The 10,905-nt window shown below is 38.3% G+C and overlaps 1 pseudogene; it reads left to right on the top strand.

The window, feature by feature from the left end:
* Window positions 1-10,157: 10,157 nt before the first annotated feature.
* Window positions 10,158-10,905, top strand: part of LOC136306652 (serine/arginine-rich splicing factor 6 pseudogene) — a 178,115-nt pseudogene continuing 177,367 nt past the window's right edge.

Below are 10,905 nucleotides of genomic sequence, written 5' to 3'. Positions count from 1 at the left end.
CCTGAGGCAGAGACCACAGAGCTATCCTCAGCGCCTGGGCCAACTTTGCTCCAATGGAGCCTTGGCAGCAGGAGGGGAAAAGAGAGAGAGAGGAAGGAGAGGGGGAGGTGTGGAGAAGCAGATGGGCACTTCTCCTGTGTGCCCTGGCTGGGAATTGAATCTGGGACTCCTGCACGCCAGGTCGACACTCTACCACTGAGCAAACCGGCCAGCGCCTAAATCAAGTATTATTAACACTAGCTGCAATAACCTATAAATTCTAAAATTTCAGTGGTTTAGTACATTAGAAATTTGTTTCTCATCCAAAAATAGTTAAAATGTATATCTCTGAAAAGCAGTTTTGATGAGTTAGAGTTTCTCTATTATGACAATATGAACATTTTGGGGCTAGATAATTCTTTGTAGTGGTAGACTATCCTTGTAAAATGTATAGTAACATCTATGGGTTCTACCAAATAAATGCCAGTAGCACTTTCTTATAAGAACTAAAAATATCTCTACATCTTGTCATATGTCTCCTATGGGCCAAAATCACCCAAGCAGAGAAGCCTGATATAAATATTTATAAAGGAACCAGGCTCCTTCAATCTTGTGATCACAGTATCCTCAACACATGACTTCCGAGTTCTACAATCTCATATGCATCAATATGAGAGAATTTTATGGCCCATGCTATAAAATAAAGATAGTGCAGCTTTCTTCCCCTCACAGACCACTGGATAGACTTAGTCATCGGGAACACACCCGATTGCAGTAGTGATTGGGAAAATATAATGGTGTTGTTTGGATCTATGTGCTAAAGCAGGGACTTATTTTGCATAAACTGCTACATCTAGATGAGTCCATGTCATTAATTCTTTATAAAGAAATGTTAGTATGGGCACTGGCCAGTTGTCTTAGTGGATAGAGCATCAGCCTGGTGTATGGATGTCCCAGTTCGGATGCCAGAGCAGGGCACACAGGAGAGGCAACCATCTGCTTCTTTGCTCTTCTCTCTCACCCTTCTCTCCCTCTTTCCAGTGGCTTGATTGGTTGAAGTGTTGGCCCTGGGAAATGAGGATGGCTCAGTTGGTCTGAGTACATTGGTCTAAGGCATTAAAAATAGCTAGATTGATTCAAGCATTGAGCCCAGATGGGGGTTGCTGGATAGACCAAAATCGGGGTGCATGTGCAAGTCTGTCTCACAATTTGCCCCTCTCTCACTTGAAAATAAAATTGAGTGTGAATGATGTATCAATTCTAGTATAAAACATTTAAGAAGTATACATGTCTCTTCCACATAATTTTCACCAGTCATTAGCTGTAATGGACTCAGCTTCTAGGACTTGGCAGTGACAAGAAATGAAAAGACCTGAACCATGATGAAAAAGCCATCTGTTTAACATGGTGGCCAATTACATGGAAGAATAATCAAGTTTTATTGTACTAAGACAGTGAAATTGTGGGGACTGTTTGTTACTTAAGGTAGAAGTACAATGAAATACGTGATATTCTATATCTGCTCCAAGATTATTGCTCACCACAGTCATTCTTAATTTACTGTCTCATGCTGATGTTCCTGTGTTCATACATTTGCTTTTTAGTTAGATATCTTAGTTATTTCTCAAATATTTTCATCAGACAGAATATACAGATTTTAGAATCTTTAGATTTTATTAATGCTTCAATATCTTCATTTTTCCCTGAAAATTTATCTTACTGGACATCAAGCTGTTTTTATTTTTATTTTTTATTTTTTTCTATTTTTCCAAAGTTAGAAACAGGGAGGCAGTCAGACAGACTCCTGCATGCACCCAACTGGGATCCACCTGACATGCCCACCAGGGGGCAATGCTTTGCCCATCTGGGGTGTTGCTCCATTGTGCCCAGAGCCATTCTAGCACCTGAGGCGAAGGCCATGGAGCCATCCTCAGCACCTGGGCCAACTTTGCTCCTATGGAACTTGGCTGCAGGAGGGGAAGAGAGAGACAGAGGGGAAAGAGAGGGGGAAGAGTGAAGAAGCAGATGGGCACTTCTCCTGTGTGCCCTGGCCAGGAATCAAACCCAGGACTTCCACAAGCCGGGCTGATGCTCTACCTCTGAGCCAAGTGGCCAGGGCCAAGCTATTTTTATTTTATAGTCTGCAAATGTTGTTTCAATGCCTTCCAGCTTCCAAAGCTATCAATGGTAAATCAATAATGGAAATTGTTCTTTCTCTTGTATAGAAGTTAGAAATTTTTTTTCCTTCACCTGTATCTTTACAATTTAAGAATTTCCCAGTAATCCAACCTAGAAATCAGTATCAATAACATTTTTTTCTGTTATATTTTGATTTTGGTCTTTCTACTATCTGTACTTTATTTTTGTTAGAGAATATATACTTTTCCCAAGTTAAATCTTCCAAATATATTATCTACTTCTCTTCTTATTTCATTTTGATTGTAGCCTACTTATATTTGTGTTTAGTTTTTTAAAATACTAAACGTTTCTTGTACTTAAACATACTGAATGTCACAATGTCTTTGACCTATCTTCTTAAATTCATCTACTCATTGTTATAAATTTTAATGTTCAAAAATTTTCTTTCTTTTTTTTATTTGGAGCTTCTTAAACACAATAGCTTTAAATACTACTATTGAATGGCTTATTTATCTCATCCATAATTTTATTTCACTGGGTTTATGTTCTGATTCTTCAATCTCATCTGCTTTCTTCTGGTTGCCATCCTTACTTACATAGCTTGCTAATTTACTTTGGCAGTTAATGCATCTGATGTTTGGGACCTTCTAACAGCTGGTTATTTGGGTATGCTGAAACGGATATGATATATCTTAAAAGGACTTGACAGTATTCAGGGAAAACAATGTAATCTATTAATATAACTAATAGCTAAATTTTATGCTCTTGTAACTTCTCTGCTTAAATTCAAATATCACCAAACAAGATTGTCTTTGTTGAATTAATATTGAAATGGAGGGGTCCTTAAGCAACTAAGTCATAGCAACAGGCCTTTATTCCAAAAATGTGCTACCAGTATGACTAAATAATGTTTAGTTTAGGCCATTCAAACTACAGTAAAATTAATCTCAATGACTAATATGAACAAAATAAAATGGTACCCAAAAACAGTATAATAAACTCTAATCATTTTGAGGATTATTATATTTTAAAATTTATGTCCAAGGAAACAAGTGAATGAATCAACATATTGTGCTTTTTTTTGTTTTGTTATTTGTTTTGCAAGGGAGACAGAGTGAGGGACAGATAGGAAAAAAGAGAGAGGGAGAGAAATGAGAAGCATCAATTCTTCCTTACGTCATCATAGCTGTTCATTAATTGCTTTCTTATATGTGCCTTGACTGGGGGGATGCAGCAAAGTGAGTGAACCCTTGCTCAAGCCAGCGACCTTGGGCTTCAAGCCAGTGACCTTCATGCTCAAGCCAGTGACCATGCTGTCATGTTTATGATCCCATGCTCAAGCCAGCAACCCTGCGCTCAATCTGGTGAGCCTTCTCTCAAGGCGGATGAGCCCATGCTCATGCCAGAGACATTGGGGTTTTGAACTTGAGTCCTCTGCATTCCAGGCTAATGCTCTATCTATACACCACCATGTGGTCAGGCATATATTGTACTTTAAACTTAAAATATTTATTCACAAAAAAATTATAAACATTACACAACACAAAAAATAAAAATCACCTCTTTTGAACCGCACTATCTATATCAAACAAAAATTTTGATTATTAGAATTTCTCACTATTGCAAGAATACATTTTGTTGAAATATCTCCAGTATTTTGTGGAAAAATAAATTATTCACATTCAATACAAGGAGAACTAGTTTAAATACCTTAATGATAAGGAGTGGATTATAAGAAATATATCCACCCCTCAACAGAAATTAATAAGTTTTGCCTCTGATTTGAAAGTTAAAGTATAAGATACACATTACTGAATATGTATAAGAAGTTATATTACTTAAATGCATAATGTTTTCAGATTTAAAAATACCAATGTAATAAAAGTTTCATTTAGCAGATTCAAATTGCTGTGCACACCTATTTGCAAACTCAGTGTTAAAATTCAAAAAGAGTGACTGAATGGTAGCTTAATGTGTGCTGAGTAGGTTCCATTATTGAGAACAATTTCCATATACAGTACCTTGCCCAGTTAATAATGCAAGAAAACTAAATGACAGGGCTGCAATGAGAGCCGGTCACAGTTTTAATGACTACATGCAAAGTTTCATAAATCTGCACTAAAGTAAAAGGCTAACTTCTGGAAGAAAGTGGCATTAAAGTTGGGCAGTGCTGGCAGAACTGATTATATATGGATTGAATAAGAATATTCATACATATTCCCTTTTAGTACTTTTTCTCTTGATATTTAGAGAGCTACCAATAACTCTGAAGAAAAAGGTGAAAGGCAGATCCAATTATCATTTCTCATTTAATTTGACCAATACCTCTGAAGAAAAAGGTGAAAGGCAGATCCAATTATCATTTCTCATTTAATATATATCTTATCTCTTCATATAAATAGATGTCCAAATAAAGATAAATATATATTCATATTTATATTACTATACAATATATATTATATATACTTGTAAATGTATTAGTTTTGTGATTTTTTCTTTATTTAAATAGAATGATAATTTAATGACACAATGTGTTGTGGAATAATTGTCATATTTCCTTTAATATAGTCTTTAGAATGGTAACAGGCACATGTACAGTCCTTGTCCCTGAAATGTATATAAGCATTCCATCCTAGGAAAATTGTGTTTGCGAATTTATAGATGCAGATGTCTGGTAATTAAAGTGCTGTAATTGCCTTAAAATTAACAGTCAATTTAATAACAGAAAAGATATCAGTTTTTGTGACAAACAGCCTGCAATTTTTATGGATAATGTGTCTTTAGATTTCGTGAATAAATTTTTCTACCATGGTTCAGTGCATGAAACATTGTAGGCATTTTTAAACACGAAGAAATTCAGACAGGAAATTATGTGTTTACCAAAGCATTGCCAGGGCTAAAGGAACAGAGTCTAAGTTGTGTCTTCTGGAATAACTCTTACACCAACATAGGACTGACTCCAGGAGCACTACCTCTGAGGTCATCACTGGAAATATGCCAGAAACAAGAGTCCTTCTGCCTTACTAATGCAGCTCAACAATGAGGAGGCTAGAGAAGTGTTCCCACTTGGCGTAGTCCAGGGATGAGACTCCAGATCAAGGTTTTGCACACTTCTACTTGTCAACATCTAGGAAGTTTGGATTTTGGAACCTATAACACTACCATTGGGGAGATTCCTGAGAGTTAGAATTATTTGCCAGTAGCAATAGCCGGAGAGGAAGATGGTTACTATTTAACAATAGCCTTTCCAATCTTGCTATACTTACATGGCATCCAAGTGGTACCTTAGCTGAAAGGAAGTCTGGGAAATGTTGGTTTTAGATTTCAACATTGTAGTAAATAAAGGTTTACATAAAATAATGTATAGTATGCCTAATGTGAGTTTCTTATAACTATCATAAATAAAAAATGTATTTTAAATACAATGTAAAACCCTACTATATTAATATTTAAACCATGAAACATAAACATCTTAAATCTCATAAATTATTTTTGTCTTGGCAGGAAAACCAATTATTTAGTGGACAAAACATTATTAAAACAAAGAAATTAAATAAATTTGAAAAAGAAATAAAATAAAAAACAACAAAGGAATATCTTAAAAGACTGTTAAAAGTCTGACGGTATGTTTTGAAATCTGCAGCTACTGTTGGTAATGTGAAAATTAAAAGTCAAACTGACAGCATGGTATTGGCAGAAAAACAGACATACAGACCAGTAAACAGAATTGAGAGCTCAGAAACCAGCCCACATATGTAAGGACAAATAATTGTTGATAAAGGAGCCAAAAACATACAATGCAGAAAAGAAGGCCTCTTTAATAAATGATTCTGGGAAAATGGAAAAGTCACATGCAAAATAATTAAAGTTGACTACAGTTTGTCCCAATGCCAAAAATTAATTCAAAATGGGTCAAAGACCTAAATATAAGATCTGAAACAATAAACTACATAGAAGAAAACACAGGTGCTAAACTTACTAACCTTGGCCGTAGAGAACATTTTATGAATTTGACCCCAAAGGCAAGGGGAATTAAAGCAAAAAGAAATTAATATTAAACTAAAAAGCTTCTGCACAGCAAAAGTAACCTATAGCAAAACAAAAGGGCAGCCAGTGAAATGGGACTTGATGTTCATAAACAACAACTATGACAAGGGGTTAACATCTAAATTATATAAAGAACTCATAAAACTCAACAGCAAATAAGCAAGCAATCCAATTAAAAATGGGGTAAGACCCAAACTGACATTTCTTTCATGAATACGTACAAATAGATATACGATAAGGTGCTCATCTTTGTTAGGTATTGGAGAAATGCAAATCAAAACAACGAGATACTACCTTAAATCTGTTAAATTGACTGATTCAACAAGATAGGTAATAACAAGTATTGGAGAGGTTGTGAAGAAAGAGAAACACTAATTCACAGGTGGTGGAAATGTAACTTGATACTGACATTATGGAAGACAGTATGATGGTTCCTCAGAATATTAAGAATAAGCTACCATATGACCTAGCAATCCCTCTACTGGGTATCTACCCAAAAAACTCAAAACCTTGGTAGACAAAGACACAGACACCCCATGCTCATTGCAGGATTATACTCAATGGCCAAGTCATGGAAACAACCAATGTGTTCTCTGATGTAGGATTGAATAAAGATATGGTAAATATATACAATGGAATGCTTCTCAACCATAAGAAATAATGATATATTACCATTCACGACAACAGAGATGTACCTTGACAACATTATACTAAGTGAAATAAGTAAATTAGAAAATGTTAAGAACTATATGATTTCACACATAGATGAGATATAAAAATGAGACTCATGGAAATAGACAAAAGTAAAGTGGTTACTATAGAGAGGGTTAAAGGGAAGGGTGTAAAGAGGGTCAAATATATGGTGATGGAAAATGATTTGACTTTGGGTGAAAAGAACACAATGCAATCAACAGTTCAATTACTATAGAAATGTTTACCTGAAGCCTAGGTATTTTTATTGACCAATGTAACCCTATTAACTTTAATTTTTTTTTTTTGTATGTTTCTGAAGCTGGAAACAGGGAGGCAGTCAGACAGGCTCCCACATGCGCCTGACCAGGATCCACCCGGCATGCCCAACAGGGGGCGATGCTCTGCCCATCCGGGGCATCATTCTGTCGTGACCAGAGCCACTCTAGCGCCTGGGGCAGAGGCCAAGGAGCCAACCCTAGCACCCGGGCCATCTTTTGCTCCAATGGAGCCTCGGCTGTGGGAGGGGAAGAGAGAGACAGAGAGGAAGGAGAGGGGGAGGGGTGGAGAAACAGATGGGTGCCTCTCCTGTGTGCCTTGGCCGGGAATCAAACCCGGACTTCCACACGCCAGGTCGACGCTCTACCACTGAGCCAACCGGCCAGGGCCTTAATTTCTTAAAAAAAAATTAAATGAAGACCACCTATAATTATGATCATTTCCAAAATGTTCACCTTCTTAAATTTAGAAGATAGTGACATTCATGGATATATGGGTGTAAAGCCAGTAGCCATGGCCACCATCACAGCTTCCTGGCCTATGCAGGTTTGCATTTGATTCGAACAGGCAGAAATGAAACAATGAAGCCAAGAAATGGTGGGCCATTAGCTTTAATCCTAGCTCGCACCCAGTGGGCAAGAAATACACACAGTGGGAAAACATTTCCCTTTCCATTCAGGGCTCCAAAGCCACTGACTTATCCAAGTTTTCTAGAATCAAAGGTTTCTGGCTCACCAGCTTTATTCACCTTTGTTCTCCATCTCCTCTCTGCACAAACTCTGCACAAATTGGCTTCTCCTTCAGCACCCCACCATCTTGGCTGCTTCTCCTCTCCTCCATGTGGCCTTATTCTGCTCTCTCCTATCTCTGCTCTCTCCCAGCATGGGCTCCTCCCAGAACATAATCACTCTTCTCTGGAACAACATGATCTCTCTTCCTTTTAAAACCTTTTGGCGCGAAAGCCCTCCTCCAACACACATTAATATAATCACGCCCATCCCAAGCAGGAAGGGCAACTAATATCATCACCTGGGCGACAGGCTTCCACATGGGCAGTGCCATCTTTAACAAAGTGAGCATAATATATTTTATCTGCCCGACAATGGGGAACATATTTTGTTTTCTTTTTTTTCATTTTTCTGAAGCTGGAAACAGGGAGGCAGTCAAACAGACTCCCGCATGCACCCGACCGGGATCCACCAGGCATGCCCATCAGGGGGCGATGCTCTGCCCCTCTGGAGCATTGCTCTGTCACACCAGAGCCATTCTAGTGCCTGAGGCAGAGGCCACAGAGCCATCCTCAGCGCCCGGGCCATCTCTGCTCCAATGGAACCTTGGCTGTGGGAGGGGAAGAGAGAGACAGAGAGGAAGGAGAGGGGGAAGAGTGGAGAAGCAGATGGGCACTTCTCCTGTGTGCCCTGGCAGGGAATCAAACCTGGGACTCCCGCACACCAGGCTGACGCTCTACCATTGAGCCAACTGGCCAGGGCCAATGGGGAACATATTTTAACTAGCTATTTACTATATCATAATAACATACTAATCCTTATTTTAAAAATATGTTCTCATGGAAGTTATATCATCTGCTCTATTTTATTTTGCTGCTGTAACAATTTGTCACAGGTTTAGTGGCTTCACACAATGCAAATCTGTTATTTTAAAGTTTTGTCATTTAGAAGATTAACACTGTCCCACTGGCTGTATGTATGTGAAAGCTGTGCTGTGTACCCTTCTGGAGACTCTCAAGGAAAACTTGTTTCCTTATGGTTTCCAGCTTCTGGAGAATTCCAAAATTTTCCAGTTCCTTTCACTATCTTCAAAGTCAACACTTTTGCATTTTTCTGTGCCATTTTTTTGGTAGTCACATTCTTTTTGTCTATTCTGCTTTCCATTTCTACTTTTAAAGTCACTTGGGATAAAATTGGTCTCACCTGGGTAATCCAGGTTCATGACCCTATCCTAAAATCTGTACCCATAATCGCATCTGCAAAGTTCCTTTGCCTATGGAGAGAAACAATCAGGGTGCTTATTATTCTGTCTGCCACAGCTGCTAAGACTAAAAATAGCAATAATTGAAATTTCTTATGCAGAGAAAAGCTTTTCATTGTGATTAACTTATTCTCATATATGTTATTATATTACATGTATGATAAAAGGAACACATTCTAATATATCTGTCAGAAATAATAAAAGTTTATAACTTATTTGGTTGTTTTTCATGAAATATATTCAGTTTAGATTAATTTAGATGGAATACTCAAAAAAAGAGTATACTTCATGGTAATGACTGCATGTGAAAAATATTTTAAAATATTTTATTTAGATAAACTTGTTTATGTGCTAAGAAAATTGTTTCAGTAAATTTTCAAACACCTATTTTTTTAAGCTGTAGATTAAACCTACCACTTGGATCTATTAACTACCTATAATATGGAATGTCAGTGTTACAAAATATTTAGAAATGTGCTTATTATTTGTGTCAGTATTGCTGAGTCTAATTGAGAATACTAATTTGGATAAAACTAATGTAAAGTGATTTTGATTTGGAAGAGAATATAAGAGTCACAACATGTAATTTAGAAGTTATAGTTTTGGGGTAAAAAAAAAAAAAGAACTTTAGTGTTGGCCATAACATAACATGGGAATGTGAATGCAGAGATTAAACAGGGACATGAAATAAACCCTGCTTAGTGTGTGTAAACTGATAAAATGCAGATGTGTGACCCAAAGAAATCAAATTAAGTTTGGATACAAAGTAGCCATACACAATGTATAATTTTCTATGTGGAAGTATATATGTGTAATTCACATTTCTGTCAAAATAGATTAAGAATAGCACCTCTGCTGTGTGTAGAGTTAACACAGACCTCACTGGCTTACGGGTACCAGTGAGATGGATAACATACATTTCTTTGGCTCTTTTCCCCACTAGCTAAACAACAGCCTTTCTTCTGGTGCCTGCTCTTTCAACCTAAATAGCTTGGATTGCCTAAATTGTCACACATGTGGAACAAGTCTAGACAATGGCAGCCTCTGACGCCACTGCCACTCTGATGAGTACTGTTACTCCCATCACACTTGAGTTCACTGGACAAAGGCCTTCCCAAGACAGGTATCTCTGTCTGTTGGACATGCTGTTTCTTTCACTGGACACTACTCCATTCACTGCCTCCCAAAGAACCCCATGGATGGACCTGAAACATATATAAACTCTTTGGTAGAATAAATGGGAGAGCGTCTTACTATTTCTTCAGTGATGGATTCTGTTTAAAAACTACCTGTAAGGTGGCCCTGGCCGGTTGGCTCAGCGGTAGAGCGTCGGCCTAGCGTGCGGAGGACCCGGGTTCGATTCCCGGCCAGGGCACACAAGAGAAGCGCCCATTTGCTTCTCCACCCCTCCGCCGTGCTTTCCTCTCTGTCTCTCTCTTCCCCTCCCGCAGCCAAGGCTCCATTGGAGCAAAGATGGCCCGGGCGCTGGGGATGGCTCTGTGGCCTCTGCCTCAGGCACTAGAGTGGCTCTGGTCGCAACATGGCGACGCCCAGGATGGGCAGAGCATCGCCCCTGGTGGGCGTGCCAGGTGGATCCCGGTCGGGCGCATGCGGGAGTCTGTCTGACTGTCTCTCCCTGTTTCCAGCTTCAGAAAAATGAAAAAACAAAAAAAACCCCACAAAACTTCCTGTAAGGTATTTTTCTCTACCAAGAAAAAAGGAAGAGGCTGAGCCACAAAGTGTGGAATAATAAAAGGCTTTATTGAGTACAGCGAGCATCCC

Source organism: Saccopteryx bilineata, chromosome 5, assembly GCF_036850765.1.
Source record: "Saccopteryx bilineata isolate mSacBil1 chromosome 5, mSacBil1_pri_phased_curated, whole genome shotgun sequence".
In the NCBI taxonomy this organism is placed as follows: domain Eukaryota; kingdom Metazoa; phylum Chordata; class Mammalia; order Chiroptera; family Emballonuridae; genus Saccopteryx; species Saccopteryx bilineata.
The sequence above is the reverse complement of the archived record's forward strand: the minus strand, read 5'-3'. Positions and strand labels throughout refer to the sequence as shown.